The sequence below is a fragment of the Ovis aries genome, chromosome 19, assembly GCF_016772045.2.
Source record: "Ovis aries strain OAR_USU_Benz2616 breed Rambouillet chromosome 19, ARS-UI_Ramb_v3.0, whole genome shotgun sequence".
NCBI lineage: Eukaryota > Metazoa > Chordata > Mammalia > Artiodactyla > Bovidae > Ovis > Ovis aries.
In genome coordinates, this window is record NC_056072.1 from 21837154 (window position 1) to 21860356 (window position 23203).

The following is a 23203-nucleotide window of genomic DNA, read 5'->3' on the forward strand; positions in this document are numbered from 1 at the left end:
ATGTACTGAGTTGGCCAAAAAGTTCATGTGGCTCTTCCCGTGAGTGCTTATGGAAAAACCCAAGTGAATTTTTTGGCCAATCTGATACCTGGCAGGAAGTTAAATCATGCCATCTATGAAAATTATCAGTATTTCTATACCACCTCCACCTGCCACTGCTCTGATCAGTTAATGCACCTCCTAAAATAGGCTTCTCACAGAGAGGCTTGACTGGGGTGGAGAAAGGTGGATCACTCCGGCCTCTGTGTCGTCCGCAGGCAGATGGAGCTGTGGCAGGTTTGCTGAGTCTCACATCGCCCGCTGGCTCAGCTTCAATTCACTGTCCCCTGAAACTGCTCCCTGAGCAGAGTGGAAAGAAACAGCTGGATTCTATTAAGAAAGGTGAGGATAAAAATGTACCAATTCAGAGCTCCCCTTAGAGAAGAGAAACTCGGGGTGATGGTCCTCCAATTCTGAGGCCACACAGCCTGTGTTGCTCTCAGCCTTTTCTACACTTCCTCGGTCTTCTTGTCCACTCTGCTGCCTCCAGCGGCTTCTATACCACGAAGAGCCACAGGTCTGTATCTCCTGGCCAAGAGCTACTGGGGTTCAGCTCCAAAATGCCCACAGCATCTCAATGGACCAAAAAGAACTCACCGGTCTGCCCAATCTGCTTCTCCTCCTCCACACTCACATCACCGACCTCCACAAGTCTGGGGGCACCTCCCGTCCTCTCTCACCTTATCCCTGTCACAGGACTTCTGCCTGTGCTGGTCCCTCAGATCCAGAATACACTCATTCCTATTCCATCTCTTGCCCTAATACAAGCCCAAATCTGTCTGGGATCTGTTTGGCATACCACTGCATTCCTATCACCAGTGCTGACCACGTGGTAGGTGCTTAGTAAATATGTCAAACATATGAATGATGATATTTAAATGAACATCAAATCTTACTGATTATAAGCTTGAAAACATTTCTTAAAGCCTCTACTGTTTTTTAACTCCTCTGCCCACCTCACAAATCTCAGGCAAAATCATTTTTCAACTGGGCTTCATTCTGGTCCTTGATTTTTTTTTGTTGTTTCATTTTTAAAAAATTTTTATTATAGTTGCTGTAAAGCAATGTTGTGTTAGTTTCTACTACATAGCAAAATGAATCAGTTATACGTATACATACAACCCCTCCCGTTGGGACTTCCTTCCCATTCAGGCCACCACAGTACCATAAGTAGTCCGCCCAGTGCTACACATTGCGAATCTGTTCTCACGAGTTATCTACTTTATATATAGTATCAAAAACATATATACGTCAATCCCAATCTCTCAGTTCCTCCCATCTCAGCTTTTCCCCCTTGACAGCCGTAGATTTGTTCTCCATATCTCTGTCTCTACTTCTGCTTTGCAAATAAGATCATCTATCCTATTCACCTCTCTCACCTCCATTATTCTACATGTACAGCCAGCATGACCTTTTAGAAGCCTAAGGCAGACCATGCATTCCTCTGCTTAAAACCTCCCCAAGTCTCTTCAGGGCTCTCCATAATCCAGTCCCTATCTATCTCTTCCTCATCTCTCTGGACTCTCCCCACTGCTTTTACCCTCAAGCACTGATGCATTTTTCCAGATTCCCCCAACATACTGTGTACACTTTCTGTCCCCCAGGTGTTGGCATCTGCTGCTCCAGCGGCCTGACACTCCCTGTGCCCCCCACCTGTGGCTAACTCCCAGTCAGCTTTACAGTCCCAGTTTGATGTCACTGCCTCCTGGAAGCCTTCTCTGACACCCCAAACCTGAGTTCTACGTTGGCAACACATTTCTCTATATAGCACCCCAATTACACTATCTGGTCCACTCCCACTGTCCGAAAATCCCATATTCACTTGTTTGCTAGTTTACATGTCTTCACCACTAGACCATGAGTCCATGAGGGCAGGGCTTCTCTGGTGGCTCAGTTGGTAAAGAATCTGCCTGCAATGCAGGAGAACTGGGTCCGATCCCTGGGTCGGGAAGATCCCCTGGAGGAGAGCATGGCAACCCACTCCAGTATTCTTGCCTGGAGAAGGCCCACGGACAGAGCCTGGCGGGCTACAGTCCATGGGGTCACAAAGAGTCAGACACGACTGAGTAACTAAGCACAGCACAGCCATGAGGGCGAGGACAGCAGGAGGATTCACTCCCACTGCTTCCCAGCCCCCAGCACACTGCCCGGGACATGCAAGCAGTCAAACTTGGGTTCAATGTACTACAGCGTCAGCTTATCGTCTGCCTAAAAGAAATTACACTGTTTCTTAGGGGATTGTTTTTCTGAAACTAATTAAAGCCAAGTTTATGTTGTTGGATCAAAAAATAAAGAAAGGCCTCTTGGCCTTTTTCAACGGACTTTTGAGACACTGGGAGCCAGAAACAAAACATCTAACATCTATCCCTGGAAAGAAGTACCTGTCTCCCACTGACCATCCCTTGGTATGTTCAAAAAGGCTAGCAACATCAACCTAGAACACCTGCATTCAAATTCCCTCTTCATCAGTTACCTGCTGTGTGTGCTTAAGCAACTTACATAACTTCTGAATTTCAACTCCCTTGTGCGTATTTTAAGAAATACAGTGTGTGTGGGGGGTGGGGGGGCGGCTACCATTCCTCTCTCTCATCAGGACCCTGCCTCCCATCAGCGTCACCATGAGGGACAAACCGAGAAACCCCACACAAAGTGCTCAGCCCAACACCCGGCGCTTACTAAGGGCTCACTTTTTTATTTCCAAGTGAGACTAAAATGAGAACATGCACTTCACTTCCTTCGAAGTCTTCCCTCCCTACTGCCTGTAACTTGTGCTTCTCCTACTTGATAGACCCTATTCACTCTGTCAGCACTGCTGGAAACATACCCCAATAAACACAGGTCCCAGAAGTGTTTCAGTCCTCTGCAGGCCCATCAGGTGGCTGACACTCAGGTCATCCAAGGTCCTGCTTCTCGGCCCCCAGATTCAAAATCCCCGAGACAGCCAGACCTCAACTCCGCTTCCCCTTCTTCTAACATCAAACCAGGCCCCTGCTGGAAGAGGGGTGGGGGTGGAAATCTCTTCAAAGGAATGATAATTCAATATTTAGAACTTTCCTCCACTTTGGTGTTGAGACAGGCTAAAGCACAGCCTCATCCAAAAAGAAGTATGTTCATTTCATTTTAAGCAGTTCAAGATAGATTTGGATTTCTCTTTCTTTCTTTTGCTAAAAGCATTGTGGTAAAAACTCACTTATTGTCATTTCTTCCATCTATTTCTACTGTATACACTTAACTAATGCCTTATATTCATTTCTCTAAAAAAAAATAATAATCTCAACTTTCGCCTACTCACGACTCAAGACTTTAAAACTTAGCAACTTCTGAAATAAGACCAAATTAGAACACTTTCATTAACTAAGAAGTGAACTAAGGTTATCACTTAAACCTCAAGGGTGGATGGACAAAGGAGGAAATCAGAATCGTGACCTCACAGCAGTGAACAGACCCCAAAGCCACAGATTCCCACATTTTTACTGACTGCAGAAGCAAGCCTTTTGTATTTCATTAAGATGAAGCCACCTGATCTTTGGGACTGAACAGCCTTTCAGTCATCAGGGGATAAAAAGAAACCCATTGATACTGCCCTTAAGTTCAGCCTTTCCAAGAGAGGAGGGATAAGTTAGGAGTTTGGGATTAACATATGCACACGACTATATATAAAACAGTTAATCAAGAAGGACCTACTATATAGCACAGGGAATTCTACTCAATACTCTGCGATAGCCTACATGGGAAAAGAATCTTTAAAAAAAAAAAAAACACACATGGATATATATGTATAAGTGATTCACTTTGCTATACACCTGAACTAACACAATACTGTAAATCAACTATACTCAATTATAATTTTAAAATAAAGTTTGGCCCTTCCAAGCTCTGGTGTCAGGTAGAAAACCCCCTCATATTGCCTGCCCTCGCCCTCGCCCTCTCCCTTCCATCACTCGCTTCCTGATGACCAGCTGTTCCATGTGTTGTTCTGCCCACTCGCCTTAACTGTGACAATCGTGTGCACATCACCCAAGACACAGGCAAACTACTCCCTAGAGCCTGCACTTGCACTCACCTAGGGCTTCCCTGGTGGCTCAGCTGGTAATGAACCCGCCTGCAATGCAAGAGACCTGGGTTCAATCCTTGGGTTGGGAAGATCCCCTGGAGAAGGGAAAGGCTACCCACTCCAGTATTCTGGCCTGGAGAATTCCAGGGGACAATATAGTCCATGGGGTCACAAAGAGTCGGACACAACTGAGCGACTTTCACTTCACTACCCTTCTTAAACACTGAAATTGGCTAGCATGGAGTATCTCATGTACTTCTAACAGCTTCACCCTGACACTTTTAAAACCATTTGTGAGAGAACCCATGGGCAATAAAACTCAAAGACAATCTAACTTCTATCCTACAAAACAACTTCATCTGAATCCAGAAGCTTCAACCACCACCAAGTAAGGGGTTGTAGAGTAACAGCCACTAAGGAAGTTGCATTTGAAGCAACTGTTTTCAGACAGAGGAACCCACGCTTTCTCATTATTTAATGACCCCTCCCACTACAGAACTTCTGGACTGGTTGGTGTAATCTTGCTCATCTAAAAATAATGAACACAAGCACCACTGCCTTCCAAGTTCACAATGTTCCTTTGCAATGCAGGAAGAGCTTTAGCTGGGAAGCAACTTTGGTTTTGCAAGAACAGCTTAAATGCATTCCCGTGCATTTATGTCTGAATAGAAAGCTCTGATACAATACCCAGACTTAGGGACATTCAATTGCATCCTGCCACTTAAGCCTTCAGCTTCCCCTCTCAAATGTTCCATGCCACCACCCAACCTTCTGAAAAACCTACCTATTCTACCAGTGGTTACCTATCCTACCAGTGGCTTTTACTGGTGCCCCAGGGCCTCCTAAGAGCTCCCAAGACCCTTTCAGAGGATCTTCAAAGTCAAAACTATTTTTGTAAGAACACCAAGGTGTTACTGCCTTTTCTCACGCACAGTGGAATTCTCCAGAAGCTGCAAGACATGTGATGTCACAACAGATTGGAGGCAGGGGCAGGTCTGAGTCCAGTTACCTTCTATTAAGCTAGATCTAAAAGCAATTTGGGCTTCCCTGGTAGCTCAGTGGTAAAGAATCTGCCTGCCAATGCAGGAAACCCAGGTTTGATCCCTGGGTTCGGAAGATCACCTAGAGGAAGGTATGGCACCCCACTCCAGTTTTCTTGCCTGGGAAATCCCACGGACAGAGGAGCCTGGCAGGCTATACAGTCCATAGGGTCACAAAACAATTGGACATAGCCAAAACAACACAAAACAATGACTAAACAACAACAAAAGCATTTTACAAAAAAAATGTAAAATAATGACACTCTTCTCGCTGGATTTTTGTTTTGGAAAATATAATTACTGCCCATAAAAAAATATGTTACTGTATTAATGTGCAATAGGTCTACCTTTCATATTTTCTGTGTGAATTTTCTAAGTGTTAATTTTGAATATTATAAACACAGATTAGTATAACTGATGTCAATAGAAGTTCTTTGTGGTCCTCATCTATTTTTTTCTTAAATTATGAAAGTATGAAAACACATTTACAGGAGACTTGGAAAATACAGAACAAGGTTACACACAGTTCCACTATATACTATAATTATTTTTAAGTAGATAATATCTTTAGTTGGAGTTTCAGTATCAAACTCTCAAAAATTAACATAATGAATATACAGAGAGGTAGGATATAGGAGACCTGAAAACGAATTCAACATATCCTCAGTTAATTTTTAAGCATCAAAACCTGAAAGTCTGAAAAAAACGCTTCAACAAATTTTTAAGATTTACTCTGGCACTGGCTGGCTGTGCAGTGAGGAGTCGTACAGTATAAATATGAAAAACTGGATCGAACAGGATTAAAATGCAAAATATACAACTTAACAGCCAGGGCTTTAGACAGGATTCCTTGATTTGAAACCTAAATCCTTTTTATTCAACACATTGAATACCTACTACATATTAGCCCTACTCTAGTGCTAAGGATGTAGGTCAAATAAGACAGTCAAGGTCCCTGGCTCTCATGACACGCATATTTTAGTGAAGACAGTAAACAAACAAAAAATAAAACAATCAAGTCAAACAGTGGTAAGTACTACGAAGAGAATTAAAACTGTCACCCAATTATGGTTAGTCAGAGAACAAGTTGAGACATGTAAGTAAGACCTGAAAGTCAAGACAGAGGCAGTCATGCAAAAAAAAAAAAAAAAAAAAACAACAGGCAGAAGAGCATTTCAGGCAGAGAAAATAGCTCTGTACGGTACAAAGGCCCAATAGCAGAGCAGTGTTTGATATGTTCATGAAACAGACAACCAGCCACAAAGTTGAAAGCATTAATGGGGAAAGGAAGGAAAGTACTGGGTAAGGCTACGGAAAAAAAGAAGCCAGTTCCAGTGGGACTTGACCAGGGTAAAACGTGTGACTTTACTACAGCTGTGATGGGATGTTCGTAACCTTGACCAAAGTATAATACTTACTCTTATACTTACTCGTAACCTTGACCAAAGTATTATACTTACTCTAGTTCCTCATCTACAGAATGGGGACTGTAAAACTGTGTTGAGGATTAAATAAGAAGAAGGAAATCAATGGACTAAGCACACAGGAAGCAAAACACAGGAAACATTTCTGCTTGCTGTCATGCTACTTAATATTTTCTGATCTGTTCTCTTTCCTACTCTTATAAACCACTCATATTAAACTTTTTAGGGCTCATGATCAGTTGACAATCAGCCTATCAACCAGCAAGTCCAAATGAACGTAGACAAGGGGACACATCATGACATGGCGTTTATCTGAATATGCCCATGCCAATGACAATTCCAGCAAAAGGGTCTCCAGCTATTTCAAGTAAGACCGGAACCACCCAAGCACCACCAGGTGAAGAACAGGTGACTACAAGACACCCACGCAGCCCTTCTCCGTCCACCCTGGCATCACCAAGTTTTGTCACTCGGCCCCAAAGCACCATACTCTTGGAAAGTCATTCTTCTGCTGAAAAAATGCAAACGGAAATCCACCAGCCCTTCCTGCCCCTTCTTGGCATATCCCCATCACCTCCATCCCCTAAACAACAAAGGGCTCTTGCCTAAGTCTTTCAGGGCTGATTTCTTTGCTGCTTGCTTTAAAAATGATCGCTTAAAAAGAATAAAGGCATAAAGCTTCCTTTAAAGCAGATTCTTTACCGTCTGAGCCACCAGGGAAGCCCCCTTTAAAGTTAGGCTGTGAGGAAGAGGGCTCATGTACAAAGACTGACAAGTGCCTGGAGATCTAAAAGGTCACAGGCAGCTGGCCCCATGGAAACGTGAGGGACCACAGTCACCAACACAAAAAGGCATCACTACACTTTTAGGTCAAGCAGCCCCTCCCGTGGGCAAAGCTGGGCAAACCAGAAGGGCTTTCAGAAGAAAAGCAAGAGTATGCCCAGAAAAAGGAAGAGTGGCCAGCATTTGATCAATCTCCTGGCTAGTGGCCAAGGACGCTCCCTCCAGAGAGGCACAAGTCACGGTGAGACACCCTTGCCCAGGCACATATATGGTAATACGGCTGTAAATCCAGGAAGCGGGTAAGGGACAGAAAACCCATCCTGTTCACGATGGACTCCTGCAAAAGGAGGAGAAGAGGTTCTCTTTACAATCACTTCTGCGTCTGTTACTGGGGACTCTCACAGTTAATTTTGGAACTTCCTTTGAGCAAAGCTATCTCGCCAATATCATCTTTATTGTGAAACGAGGATGAGCAGCACCCCGTTTTTCAGTTGGACAGATGCCCCCACCACCAACCACATTTCCATGCAGCCCCCTCCTTGCCTTCTTGTCCCCTTAGCGGCTAATCAGACTGTCCCTCAGACATGCAGCATGTCCCCATCAAGAGATAATTTATTCTATCGCACAAAGCACTTCTCCCCAGACCACAGAAAATCGCCTTGTGCTTTCATTTTCAGCTAGTCCCAAAGGAAATCACCGACTCAGAGATGTCGACTTTCAGCAAGGCCCTCTGTGACAATCTCAGAAGTAGCAGTCGTAAATTTGAAGTTCAAGAGCCATTCTCTAGTTTAAATATTGCTCTTTCAGATGTCTGACACATACATACAGATAAACCTACCTGCTTTTTCACAGACATGTCCGCTAAATAAACTCTTCCTGAAGACGGTAACTGATCTACAGAGTTATTTTTCAGAAAAGATGTCAGTGCTGACATATGCCTCCATACCTATTCCTAAAGGCCAATGTAACAGAAGCCCATTGAGAGCTCAAAGTTGGCAGTCAGAGCACTTTACACTTGGTGTGGAGAGGTCACTTAGCCAAAATTCCTCATTTTATAGGTGGAAACAAACACCTTTTGAGTGATTTCATGGAGGTCACATACTCAATTAGCAGCCAAAACCTGCAGACCACAGGGCTCTGGGAACCAAGGCCAGTGCTTCGGAGGGAGGGATGAGGAGTGTGTTTATTTGGTTAAAAAGTTAAAGTCAGTCCTGGCCTGAGAAGACCCCACTCTGCCCACAGCCTGAACCACAAACAAAAAAAAAATGAAAAGAAAGAAAAAAGAAAGTTAGGTTAATATCCTTAGGGTGAGATAAAAAGTCTCACTAAGTCTGGGAAAAATCACTCCAGGACAAGCTTTCTCAGTCTCAAGGCTATTGTCATGGGCCGGGTGGTGGGGGGTGGGGCGGGGGGCGGTTGTAGAAAATTTCTCTGTTGTGGGGGACCCATCCTGTGCACTACAGGATGTAGGATGTGAAGGGACATCCTTGGCCTCAACTCACTAGATGCCATTAGCAGCCTCTCCCCCTCAGCGGTGACAACAAAAAAAGTCCCTAGACATTGCCTAATGTCCCCTGGGGGCCGAACCACTCTGCTGGAAAGGTTTGGTTTTGTTCTGATCTCTGAGATCATGTGCAGCCATCTATTATTCTACAACTTGGCAGCAATGCCCCAAAGCAGGTATTTTTACACCTATGCTACAGAAGAGGAAACAGATGCACAGATGTCACATGTTTTGCTTCTACCGAACAGGCAGGCGACACCCAGTCCCCGGGAGTCCCCATACCTCAGTTGAGCAAGGCAGCACCATTTCACCCTGAGACCAGCCATTCACTGCCTCGTTCCTACTTCCACTCCCCGTCAGTAACCACCACCAATTTCCCAAGCCGAACGCCCTCCAGGGAGCTGTGCTGAGCAGTCTTCAAAGCGACCACAAGGAAATGCTGAAGACCTTTCTACCCTGTCCTTAACTTTACTCTTCATGGCAGACGGGGCTTTTCAAAGCAACAGGCCAACTCAGGAGATAGGTCATCAAGTGTCTGCTTAGTCGCTCAGTCATGTCTGACTCTGCAACTCCAGGGACTGTAGCCCATGAGGCACCCCTGCGCATGGGGATTCTCCAGGCAAGAATACTGGAGAGGGTTGCCATGCCCATCTCCAGGGGATCTTCCCAACCCAAGGAGCAAACCCAGGTCTCCCACACTGCAGGCAGATTCTTTACCCTGTGAACCACCAGGGAAGCCCATGGATACTGGAATGGGTAGCCTATCCCTTCTCCAGAGGATCTTCCTGACCCAGGAATTGAACTGGGGTCTCCTGCATTGCAGGTGGATTCTTTACCAGCAGAGCCACCTGGGAAACCCTTACGTCATCAAGAGAGGGGTACAAAAAGTTAGATTAAGTAGTAGCCTACAGGGCTTCCCTGGTGGCTGAGTGGTAAAGAAATCGCCTACCAGTGGAAGAGACACAGGTTTGCTCCCTGTTCCAGAAAGATCCCACATGCTGCAGAGGAACTAAGTCCATGTGCCACAGCTACTGAGCCTGTGCTCTAAAAGCCCAGGAACTGCAACCATGGGGCCCATGTGTCACAACTACTGAATCCTGAGTGCCCTAGAGCCTGCGCTCTGCAGCAAGAGAAGCCACCCCAGTGAGAAGCCTGAGCATCGTCACTAGAGAGTAGCCCCTGCTCGCCTCAGCTAGAAAAAAGCCCTTGGAGCAACAAAGACCCAGCACAGCCCAAAATAAAAAAATAACATAATTTTTAAAAATACTTATTTTTATTTATTTGGCTGCTCTGGGTCTTAATTGCAGCACATGGGATTTTTAGTTGTTGCATGTGGGACCTAGTTCTCTGACCAGGGATCAAACCCAGGCCCCCTGGGAGCTGGCCCCCTCAGAGCATTGGGAGCTCTGAGTCTTAACCACTGGATTGCCAAGGAAGTCCCACAAATGACAAAGACTTTTAAGTTTCAAGGAAGGTTTCCCAGAAGAGGAAGAGCTGGCTGAGAAGAGAAGCATCTGGTAAGGTGGACAGAGGGGCCGGGGACAGGGTCAGCTGCAGAAAGCCCATGGGCAAAGGCACAGAGACAGGATGTGATTGTACACATGGCAGGCAAATATAGGTGAATGTCCCCAAGTCTGGGTGTTGAATTAGCTTTTTCTGTTCAGAAATACGTGCAAGTGAAGGGGTTATGGGGAGTTTTTTAAGCTGTTTTTGCAAAACAAAATCACTTCCCAGATAAAACTGCTCCTGAAGTGCAAATGAACACTGAAGAATTTGGAGGCTGGTAATATTTTTTCATCTGTTCATCTTTTTCTGATGAGCAACACTATAAGTCTAGAAGTTCTGCTGACTCAAAGGGTCATGCTGCTGCTGCTAAGTCGCTTCAGTCGTGTCCGAATCTGTGCGACCCCATAGACAGAAGCCCACCAGGCTCCCCCATCCCCGGGATTCTCCAGGCAAGAACACTGGAGTGGGGTGCCATTTCCTTCTCCAATGCACGAAAGTGAAAAGTGAAAGGGAAGTCGCTCAGTCGTGTCCGACGCCTGGCGACCCCATGGACTGCAGCCCACCAGGGTCCTCCATCCATGGGATTTTCCAGGCAAGAGTACTGGAGTGGAGTGCCATTGCCTCCTTCACAAAGGGTCATAGAACATTATAAACTGAAAGTTCTTGAAAGTTTGCAACGACCGGTTACAATACAACTTTCTTTATATCTGCGGCTTCACAATCCTAAGTAGCTTTTATATGAAGCTTTTGGTCTCCACCTCTGTCTGAACAGCCAACTGAAAAACTGTCTCAATGTAAGCACCGAAAGCTCCCATTTTTATCATTGAGAATCCTGCCAGGCTTTCATACACTCACCTAAGTTGGTCATTTTATCTACTTTTCCTCTTAACTGCACATGAGAAGGCTGTGAGGGAAAAGTACAAAGATCAGTTTCAACAGGTGAAAGCTAGCCATGCAAAAGCAAAGTAATTATAAAAATAAATTCTGAAAAAGCACGGGGCCGCCAAGCACCATCCGGCACAGATCTTTTCATATTTTCACATGCGTTAAGAATCCCCCGGGGATCTTGCTGAAGTGCAGTTTCAGATTCAGTGGATCTGGGGTGGGGCCTCGGAGTCTGCATTTCTAACAAGTTCTCAGTCTGAAGCCAGTGATGCAGATCTGGTGGCCACAGATGAAGCCATAATGTCGTAGGACAATGGACAGTGTTTCTCAGACTTTTGGCAGCGACTCACAATAAGAAATACATTGAACTTAACAACCCAACGTTTATTCTGTGTGTGTATGGGGTGTGTGTGTGTGTGTGTGTGTGTGTGTGAAAAAGAGAAACAGAGAATGAGAAATCTGTTGCCACACACACACACACAGAGTTCTTTTAAGTACCCATACTTTGATGTTTTCTATTCTGATCTACTTTATCAAGGAAACTGTCTATTAAGGTCCACCAGAGAGATGTCACAACTTCTTAATGGGCTGCCACAGTGTGAAAAAACGTGGATGTGAAACAAGAGTAACATTCTTGCTTGTCCGGGGAGAAATGAATCTCAGCCTCAGCATACTAAAACTGAGACCACTTTGAAAAGAGTATGTTTAGAGTCTTTTTTCCCCCAAAGGTAAGGATGTATCAATTACATTTTGGAAAAACTTTCATTAAAAACATTCAGGTTTTAGAGGGGTGGGATGGGGAAGGAGGCGGGAGGGAGGTTCAAGAGTGAGGGGACATGTGTATACCTATGGCTGATTTATGTTGAAGTCTGGCAGAAACCAACACAATACTATACAGCAATTATCTTTCAATTAAAAATAAATTCTAAAACATAAAAATCTTCAGGTTTTACAGTGCTCGATCACAATCTGGAGGGGTAGGATGGGATGGGAGATGGCAGGGAGGTTCAAGAGTGAGGGACGTATGTACACCTGTGGCTGATTCAGGTTGCTGTCTGGCAGAAACCAGCAAAATACTATAAAGCAATTATCCCCCAATAAAATATTAAAAAATGATGATTAGATCTAAAAAAGCAAAAGTTCAGGTTTTAAGTTTCCTTCATTTTATTTTCTGACCCATATGATGAGAATGAGAAGAGGACTCAGAAGAACTAGGGCTTCTTGGATAAACGACTCATGACACGTCTGCATCAAGGAATATAGAGAATGAGCCTAGAATATCTCGTCATACAAGCAGCATTAAGTCTAAGACCACTGGGGTGGTGTCCTTTGAATCGACTTGAGTAGCCTCTCTCTTACTGGGCAGAGATGGATAATCTGACTATCAGTAAGGATAACTATACAAAATGAAGCATAGGAAACATGTTTAAATCCATGAGTTCACTATGATACTAAACAAAACACACCAATCGGTCCACCTGGTATAGACATTCTCAACAGAGGCACTGCTGATACTTTGGAATGGATCCTTCTGTTCCTCAGGGCTGTGAGACGGAATGATGGCAACTGAGTAGCATCCCTGGCCGCTAAGCACTGGATGCCAGTAGCACCCTCTCCCCAGTTAAGACACCGAAAAAGGCCCCAGATATTGCCTCACGTCCCCCACTAGAGAACCACTGCCATGGGTCATGCTAGGGAATCAACTTGTAACCTTTGAAAACTAAAACACACAGGGAGACGGAAGCACCGATCTTGTCTTTTATTTATATACTTTAACTATACCCTAGGGAGGGCTGCCCTGGTGGCTCAGTGGTAAAGAATCCACTTGCCAATGCAGGAAACTCAGCTTTGATCCTTGGGTCAGGAAAATTCCCTGGAAAAGGAAATGGCAACCCACCCCAGGATTCTTTCCTGGGAATTCCCATGGTGTGCTACAAAGAGTCGGACACAACTAAGTGACTTAAACAACAATATGCCCTGCTGCTGCTAAGTCACTTCAGTCGTGTCTGACTCTGTGCGACCCCATAGACGGAAGCCCACCAGGCTCCTCCGTCCCCGGGATTCTCCAGGCAAAAACACTGGAGTGGGTTGCCATTTCCTTCTCCAATGCATGAAAGTGAAAAGTGAAAGTGAAGTCGCTCAGTCGTGTCTGACTCCTAGCGACCCCATGGACCACAGCCCACCAGGCTCCTCCATCCATGGGATTTTTCCAGGCAAGAGTACTGGAGTGGGGTGCCATTGCCTTCTTCGACAACATGCCCTAGGGAAGTAAATATTAAGTTGGCCATAAAGTTTGTTTGGGTTTTTCCATATCATATAGAAAAACCCAAGTAAACTTTTTGGCCAATGTACTAAGTAGAGAAAGTTTCATTTCACAAAATATTCCAGCTAATAAATACAGAAAAATAAAAGCTTTACAGTTCAATTGAACTAACACATTTAAGCAGTAAGCATCACGTAGTGTTAATCACAAGAAGGCATATCCATACATATCACACACTCCTCTGAGTGAGCTCACAAAACAGACGTGGTGGGGGCAAGTGACTCTGATCAAGCCTCTACTTCCAACTATAAAATTAAACATAACAAATACAGAGGAGAGAGGAACATCTTCAACTACATCACATTGATGCAGTCGGCAAAATCCAGCCTATAAGAAAAGGTATTGTGCTGTGAAAGTGCTGCACTCAATATGTCAGCAAATTTGGAAAATGCAGCAGTGGCCACAGGACTGGAAAAGGTCAGTTTTCATCCCAATCAAAAAGAAAGGCAATGCCAAAGAATGTTCAAACTACCGCACAACTGCACTCATTTCACACGCCACCAAAGTAATGCTCAAAATTCTCCAAGCCAGGCTTCAGCAATACGTGAACCGTGAACTTCCAGATGTTCAAACTGATTTTAGAAAAGGCAGAGGATCCAGAGATCAAATTGCCAACATGTGCTGGATCATCGAAAAAGCAAGAGAGTTCTAGAAAAACAACTATTTCTGCTTTATTGACTACACCAAAGCCTTTGACTGTGTGGATCACAATACACTGTGGAAAATTCTAAGAGAGATGGGAATACCAGACCACCTGACCTGCCTCTTGAGAAATCTGTATGCAGGTCAGGAAGCAACAATTAGAACTGGACATGGAACAACAGACTGGTTCCAAATTGGGAAAGGAGTATGTCAAGGCTGTATATTGTCACCCTGCTTATTTAACTTCTATGCAGAGTACATCATGAGAAACGCTGGGCTGGAAGAAGCACAAGCTGGAATCAAGATTGGCGGGAGAAATATCAATAACCTCAGATATGCAGATGACACCACCCTTATGGCAGAAAGTGAAGAGGAACTCAAAAGCCTCTTGATGAAAGTGAAACAGGAGAGTGAAAAAAATGGCTTAAAGCTCAACATTCAGAAAACAAAGATCATGGCATCTGGTGCCATCACTTCATGGGAAATAGATGGGGAAACAGTGGAAACAGTATCAGAGTTTGTATTTTGGGGCTCAAAAATCACTGCAGATGATGATTGCAGCCATGAAATTAAAAGATGCTTACTCCTTGGAAGGAAAATTATGAACAACCTAGATAGCATATTCAAAAGCAGAGACATTACTTTGCCAACTAAAGTCCATCTAGTCAAGGCTATGGTTTTTCCAGTGGTCATGTATGGATGTGAGAGTTGGACTGTGAAGAAAGCTGAGTGCTGAAGATTTGATACTTTTGAACTGTGGTGTTGGAGAAGACTCTTGAGAGTCCCTTGGACTGCAAGGAGATCCAACCAGTCCATCCTAAAGGAGATCAGTCCTGGGTGTTCTTTGGAAGGACTGATGCGGAAACTGAAACTCCAGTACTTTGGCCACCTCATGCGAAGAGTTGACTCATTGGAAAAGACCCTGATGCTGGGAGGGATTGGGGGCAGGAGGAGAAGGGGACAACAGAGGATGAAATGGCTGGATGGCATCACTGACTTGATGGACATGAGTTTGGGTAAACTCAGGGAGTTGGTGATGGACAGGGAGGCCTGGCATGCTGCGATTCATGGGGTTGCAAAGAGTTGGACACGACTGAGCGACTGAAATGAGTTTCTTTAGTAACAACCAAAAAATCCATGGTGGGGGGAAAGCAGTAACAAGGAAATATACAAATTAAAAGACACATCAATCATTTGTAATATATTGACCTTATTTGGTTCCTTATTCAAACTGTTAAAAGTATGCATATGTGTTATCGTTATATATGTTGAAATAATAAGTTTATTTAAATCAAGGAGATGAGAACACAGACTAGTTTTTAAAATTTGCTTTTCCCCTCCTTGAGATGGATAATAGTATTGTGATTATGCCAGCAATATATACTACAATATAGATGAACTAGTGTATCTGAGATTTCCTTCAATGTCATCCAAGAAGAGACCGGAGGGTGTTTGAGAATGCAGCTAAAAGAAGATGGGTGATGAACTGATAAACTATGGCGGGTGGGTGAAGAGTAAAGAGGGGTTCATAACACTAAGACTGCTACGACTACATGTGTTTCTAATTTTCTACGGTATAGTTTTCCTTTTAAGAGCCAACAAACAAAAGAGTGCCTGGAGGACTTCCCTGGTGGACCAGTGGTTAAGAATCTGCCTTGCGATGCAGGGAGCGCAGGTTCCATTCCTGGTCAGAAAACTGAGATCCCACATGTTATGGAGCAACTAAGCCCATATACCATAACTACTGAGCTTGAGTGCTCTGGAGCCCCAGGGCCACCAGTAGACAGTCCAAGTGTTGCAACAAAAGGTCCCACACGATCCACAAAGATCACCTGTGCTGAAACTCAGATCCAATGGAGCCAAATAAATAAATATTAAAAAAAAAAAAACAGTGCCTGGCCCTAACAGGGTTTGGTGACTTTGCAGAGCAAATGAAAAATTCTTTATTTAAATGAATGACTACTAGCCTTTACCTCCATAATAAGATAACTGACATCTGAATAGTGTAATATGATAACTGGCATCTGAATAGTGCCCTACCACCCATTTAGTTTTCTTTTTAAATTCTTTTCTATTTTTTAAAAATTTGTATTGGAGTATAATTGATTTATAATGTTGTGTTTCAGGTGTACAGCAAAGTGAATCAGTTATAAAAACAGTACAAAATGAATGAGAAAACCTGGACTCTATGATGGTGATGGAACCTGAACAATACACTTTTTCTACCCTAATGATTCCATATCTGTCCTCATTCCAATGACACCCCATCAAAAATACCTTTAGATAAATGACTTAGACATCTATTTCTTAACAAGAAAAGATGTTCACAATACAGAGCGCAAAAGGTAAGGTACCAAACAGGAGGGATGACACCCTTTTCATGAAATTTAAAATTTATGTCTGTACTTAGAAGGAAAGTCTGAAATTCTCATCTTAGCTGGTGGGCCTAGGAGTGACTGGGTTTTTTGTATTTGTCTTTGTTTATATACCCTAATGTTTTACAACTGAATACATACATCTTTTGCAAAAACTAACGACATATATCCTTGTTACAAGTTTGTACACATGGAGGGGTCGACATCACTCATCAAGGAGAATCACTTACATGGGACTTCATATTCCCCAAGGATGAAATTAGATAGCAGAGCATGAATCCTCTTCCTGTAATTCCTTAATATGAAACTAGACACACTGTAGGGTGGCCACGGGGCAAAAAAAGATTCATAATGCAGATAAATCCCCAGGAATATCATTAGGTTCTTAGAACATTTTTGTTATCTAAGCCAACTGTAACTTCACCTATTTTATCAAAGATGCCTTTCCTCCTGAAGTGAATTACAGTCCCACACATATCAGGTGATTAACTAGACAGTCTAGAAATCTTGGTTTTACTCACCACCACCCCCATCAAGTTCCAGGTGATCCTGACAGCCTCCCAAAGTCTCTCTGGAGAGGACAAGGCGGTTCAGTGATGCTGAGAACCACTGAGAATTCTGCTCGAGTTTAGAACAAATTGGCTAACTGGCAAAAACCTGGTCCCTGCATATTCTGTCCCTGATTCCCTTGGCGGGAACGCACGCACTCTCCCTCAGTTGCAGCCACTCTGGCCTCCTCACCCTTCCTGTAACACACTCCACCTGCTCCCACCCTAGGGCCCTGCCACTTGCCGCTCGGCCCTTTGGAACAACCATCCTCCACTGGACACCTACCTGGCTCACCCACTCACTTCCTTCAGATCTCTACTAATGAGCCCTTCCCCGATTCCCACCCCCTACCACAGTGCTCCCTGATGCCCTTTACCCTGTTCTGTTGCTGATACCCTTCCTTTTTATTGTGGTAAAATATACATGCATAACATAAAATTTACCATTTTAGCCATTTTTAACTGTATGATTCAGAGGCATTAAGTACAGTCAACTTTGTTCTGCAACCATCACCACAATCCATTTCCAGTACCTTTTCATCTTCCCCAAAAGGAAACTCTGTGCCCATTAAACTCCTCATTCCCCAGCACCCCCACCCAGGGCAGCCACTATTCTGCTTTCTGCCTCTGTGAATGTGATTGCTCTAGGGACCTCTTCAAAGTGGAACCATACACTATTTGCTATTTTGCATCTGGCTTCCCTGGTGGCTCAGACAGTAAAGAATGTGCCTGCAAAGTAGGAGAGTCGGGTTCGATCGCTGGGTTGGGAAGATCCCCTGGAGAAGCAAAGGACCACCTACTCCAGTATTCTTGCCTGGAGAATTCTACAGACAGGGGAGTCTCGTGGGCTACAGTCCATGGGGTCACAGAGAGTCGGACATGACTGAGTGATGACTAACACTTTTCACTTTCTATTTCACTTAACAGAATGTTTTCAAGGTTCATCCCTGTTGCAGCAGGTATCAGAATTTCATTTCTTTTTAAGGCCTAGTAATATTCCACTGTGCAGATATACTACATCTTATTTATCCACTCATCCTTCTGTGAACATTTGGGTTATTTCCATCTTTTGGCTATCATGAATAATGCTGCTGTGAACATGGCCGTACCAATACGTTTGAGTTCCTGCTTTCAATTCCTTGGGGTATATACTCAAAAGCGGAACTGCTGGATTATCTGGTAATTTCTATGCTTAATTTTTTGAGGGACAGCCACACTGTCTTCCACAGCAGCAGCAACATTGCACGTTCCCACCAACAGCACATAAGGGTCCCAACTTATCCACTTCTTCACCAACACTGTTGTTTTCTCTTAGTCCTTACTCCATTTTTCCTCAAATCATTTACTACCTGTCATACTATAATACTTGCTTTTTATATTGGCTGCCTCCCCTGAACTAGCACTTAAGACCTCTTAGGAATAGGGCGCTTGAGGACTTTCCTGGTGGTCCAGTGATTAAGAATTTGCCTCTCCTTCCAGAGGATATGAGGGTTCGATCCTTTGGCAGGGAACTAAGATTGCACTTACAACTTGGCCTACATGCTGCAACTAGAGAAAGTTCGTTTATCACAACAAGACCCAAAGCAGCCAAAATTTAAAAAATAAAAGGTATAGGACTTCTACTGCTGTAACCTCAGCATCTGGAACACACCCTGGCACATAGCAGGTACTCCAAAGATTTGAATGAAGGAATAAAATAGTTTAACCATAATTTTAGTCAGCATTAGAATTGCTAGGATAGATTTATCACACCAAGTGCCTTAAACTATGTCCAGTTTAGGGAAGAATCCAGACAAAGTTCATTACAAGGAATAGTTCAGTGGATGGTGGTTCCAACTCATCCTCATTAGCAATAGCCTCAGAACCACAAACACTATGACAACTGGTAGGAATCAAGGAAATTGTCATTCACGTCACTGACTTCAAGCCTTAGTTGATTTCATCAAAAGAGTCAGGAAAAAATTAAAACAGGCTAAGTGAACTAAAAAAAAAACTATGTATTAATACTTACAATTAATAAACAGCCTGTGAAAGCAATGTGTTTTATTTTAAAAGATCAAACCAACAGCAAAGAAAACCGACACTGGCCTTGGGCAGGCTTTTAATCAGATGTATGCAAGTACAGCTTGACCTGAAAACTTAACTACAGGCCTAATTTTAATATTTTGAGTTTTTTCTGTTGTTCAAATTTGGTGTCTGTTGTTTCACTTTGGTTTAAGAGTTGCTCATAAATAAATCAGATTTTCCATTCAATCATTACAAATGAACTAAAAAGCCATTTGATTTTTTTGCTGTGCAAGTCGGTTGGTTGCACACCATTGTATTAGAAGTTTCTTTCTCTCTTTAAGACCATGGTCTTCCTCAGTTGAAAATACTTTGATATATAAAGCAATGGATCTGATTTCAGTTCACCTATCTCTTCTCTAAGCAAAGTTTCCACGTCTTCTTCCTAAAGATGCTTATTCTCTCCAGAAGGCAACCACTTTGTTTAAATAGGTAACACCATTGTCAACCCCAAAGAACTTCCATGAGTCTCAAACGGGAGACCAGGAGCAATTCATTTCGAGCATGAAGAACTTTGCCTGCCTGATAAGAAGGAAATCTTGGTAGGATATTGTTTCAATTTGAATTATTCAAAAAGCAGATTATACTTTCAACACATACATACACGCAAGTGAAAGTAAGAAACGAAAAAGAAAAGTGATCTTGCACAGTTGGCCACAAAGCAAACTAAGAATATATGAAAAGACAGTCAACATTTCACAGTTCAGATTCACTGCAATTTAAACTTACAAATTATTCCAATAGAGCAACACCTGATTCTTGTAACCTACTCAGATGCCTTGATGTAGCTGATCAAGATGCATTTCAGGTGTGAAATAAACCCAGTGTTGAATCCAGACAGTGTTACTTGTAGTTTGGATTCTTTTACTCTCCTCATGTAGGCTTTCAGCAGACAGTTTTCTACAATGAACTCAGTACAATACCTAAGACCTCCTCAAAAACCAAGAGTCTTTCTACGGCTACATTGTTTTTTTCCTATATCAAGGTCACTTTGTTCCTTTATCATTGGTAGGACACAATGAAGAGTTATTTCTTCAACAGCAATACATGTACCATTTTTCCTAGTTACCCTCATATTCCCCCTCCACTGAGACGCATTTGTGGGAAATAGCAAAATCCCAAAGCCTGGGGTTACAGCTTGCATCCACTGGACAAGTGATCTCACTCTGCACCTCAGCTTCTTCGCCCGTACCTGACTCACAGGGTTCCTGTGATGTATAGCTATGGACCTGGCTTACAAGTACTTCATGTCTATTATTCTCATTTTTAGCAACCAGTCAGAGAAGATTTTGTGGACCACTTTCTCCTTGCCTGCAGCTTCCTCTGAAGAGGGGAACTGAACCCAATCCTTGGCCTTATGAATGCCCACGTAGCTATGGGAGTCAAGAGAACTCCAAAAAGGAAGTGGACCTCACACATCCAAATACTTCCCACTCCACCAGCACTCCGGAGGATCTTATCAACAGGAAACAAAAGCACAATACTACTATAATGAAGTGTCTGACTTCTTTTCTAATTAGAAAAGCCCAAAGATTGTAGCCCAGGGAACAGCTAAATATTTAGAATGTTAAATAAGTTATGAAGACCCAGGCCCCACCCACCTGTATTACCCTGTTGTTTATCCTATCCCTAACCATTTCAGAAGAAAAAGCTTGTGATGCTCAAATCTGCAGCAATGGGCATTTGTGCACCTGGTAAAACCTCCCTCTCTTGAAGTGCAGTCTGAACATTTGCAGGAGAAAACATAAGAGCTGCTTGCGTTTACAGATAAATGATGCTCTCAGCTCATATCCCATGACAGGCACCTAAACCAGAGGAATCCACCAGATTCCTTGATGCTCAGGTGGCATCAAGGATTGGATGTTACTTTCTTAAGCTTCAAGAACTTCCCTTTTTCAAGTTCAATTTGCCAGCAACCCACTTGAATCTCTTGCCACACAACCTACTCTGATTAAACACATATTCACAGTATAAGGGGGAAAAAAAAGGAAAGTGACTATTTTTGAAAGAGGGAAGCAGATAAATTTTGCTTATGTATCTTGGCAGATGAAATGCACTGCATCTTTCAAAATTTAAATCATCAGCACACCTCCTGGCAAGTTCAATTCTCAGATCACCAGTGGGCATCCCTTTTACTGCTCCATCTCTTTCTTTTTTCCCCCTGCTCCCGTAAACCTTCAGGCTGCTTCACTTCTGAGTCAGGGCCAAAAGTACTAGACAGGACTGCCCCCTGGATCTCATACATTCCCTAAAGCCCTTACCACAGGCAGTGACAAATTTCAGAGAATTTGCCATGGAGTTTCCTGTCTCTTCCTACTCCCCATCTCCATGACTCCTTAGCGAGAACTTAAAATAGGCTTAGGACCAAAACTCATTATTAACTACAGCTTTCAGGCTTCCGCACTCACCTGACCCAGGTCAGGCACTCTGTTGCCAAAACACGCCCAGCCAGGGGTGTGAGTTCTGCTCCCTGGTGGTCAGCTCCTAAGTAATTGAGAAAGAAAGAAAGCTGAATGCGAGATTGGACAGAAGTGGGTCCCTAATAGAAATTTTCAAATTCTACATTTCCACTTTCAGTTAACCTCCTTCCTGGAGAGACAACCCTCCTCCCTCCCCCAAAACACACACATACACACGCAGGACCGCCACCACCACCAGATTTGACAGGTAGGTTGGTGGGTTCACTTAGGTAAAGATTACTGGTCATTTCATCTGTTTCCAATATACAACTGACAAGTGAGACTAAGTACGCACAAACTTCGAACGCGCCGTGGGGCTGAAACTAAGAGAAGTGTTTGGCTGATCCCAAAGCACTTGTTTCCAGGAGCGGAGGCCAAGTATCCAAAGCCCGCATCCCCATCAGGCGTGAGCTCCGTCCACACTTCATCCGTCACCGCTCCCCGGGTTCTCTTCCGTTTTTCTAAAACCTCCCCACTGGGGCCCCCACATATGCATTCCTCTCCCTTGCAGCACAACGGAAGGCTGCATTTTAAGAAAGATTGTTTCCTTTAGCCTACTCACATAGGACATCTCCACGACCTCCCTCCCTGCCCCCTCGCCACCAAAACCCACTATTTTCTGCAGCTGCTGCTAGTTTCCAACTTGGGGGAATGCCTTTACAACCCAGAATGAGTAGCCTCAAAGCCAGTCGATGGAATCGAGAATTTTTTTTAACCTTAAATGAACACCCCCAAAATGCCCTCAGGAAAAGAACCCCCAGAATGCATGCAAGTGCATGAAAATCCACCAAGAACGAGAAGAGAGCGAGGCAAAAACTTCTGCTCCTGGGGACAGTACCAACTCCCCGCGCCCTCTACCCGGCCCCCAGCCGCTACCTTAGTGCCCGGGGAGCCACGCCACTTTGGCGGAGCAGGGCGAGGAGAGGGGGTTAGCAGCCGCTGGGTAATCCCATGTCCGCGAAGAGGGAGCTCGTTCCGTTAGGATGGAAGCGGAACACCCACACCTCCTCTCGGCGTGCGATTTCTCTCTCTCCACCCTCTGCCTCCTCCTCCACCACCACCACCTCCTCCTTCTCTCCTCCCACCCCAGCGAGCTAGAGGAAACGCTTCAGCAGCACATCCACATGGTTACTGCACTTCGAAGCAGCTCCTGGCAGCTTATATAGGCCGGGACGCTCCCTGGGCAATGTAGTCCGAGTCCGGGGTCGTGGCAGCGCCTGGGGCTGCGAGGGTGAACTACAAGTCCCAGAATCCCATGGGTTCCCAGGCTGGGCTCTAAATAGACGCGCACGGGGACAGGGAGGGGCGTCCTGCGGGGAGTCCGGGCTTCAAACCCGGCTCTGCGCCGAGAACCCGTTGGCTTAGGAACCCGCGACTCAAAACCACCCGTGGGGGGCGCCCCCAGCCCTTGGGGACGCTCCTCCGTCGGCTGCCCCATTTCTCTAGAATCCAGGTGTCATTGGGAGCAGGGGGCGGGGAAGAGCTCGGATTTCTGCTTTGGGAAGTTTTTACAAGCTGTTACCCACCCTTCCCCCGCTTTGAGTACCCAGCCAAGAA

General features: G+C 44.3%; 1 protein-coding gene across 13 annotated transcripts in view; it reads right to left on the bottom strand.

Moving 5' to 3' along the window:
• Positions 1–22784, bottom strand: part of ITPR1 (inositol 1,4,5-trisphosphate receptor type 1) — a 348286-nt gene extending 325502 nt beyond the window's left edge. For 11 of the 13 annotated variants that reach the window (XM_060402187.1, XM_027958140.3, XM_027958135.3 and 8 more), the window contains exons 1-2: positions 22523–22784; positions 21596–21671 (exon numbers count right to left, since the gene is read on the bottom strand). The gene's annotated coding sequence lies outside the window, so the exon portion shown is untranslated. The remainder of the gene's footprint in view (positions 1–21595; positions 21672–22522) is intronic. The other 2 variants (XM_027958142.3, XM_027958141.3) reach the window with 1 other exon arrangement.
• Between the last annotated feature and the right edge of the window lie 419 nt (positions 22785–23203).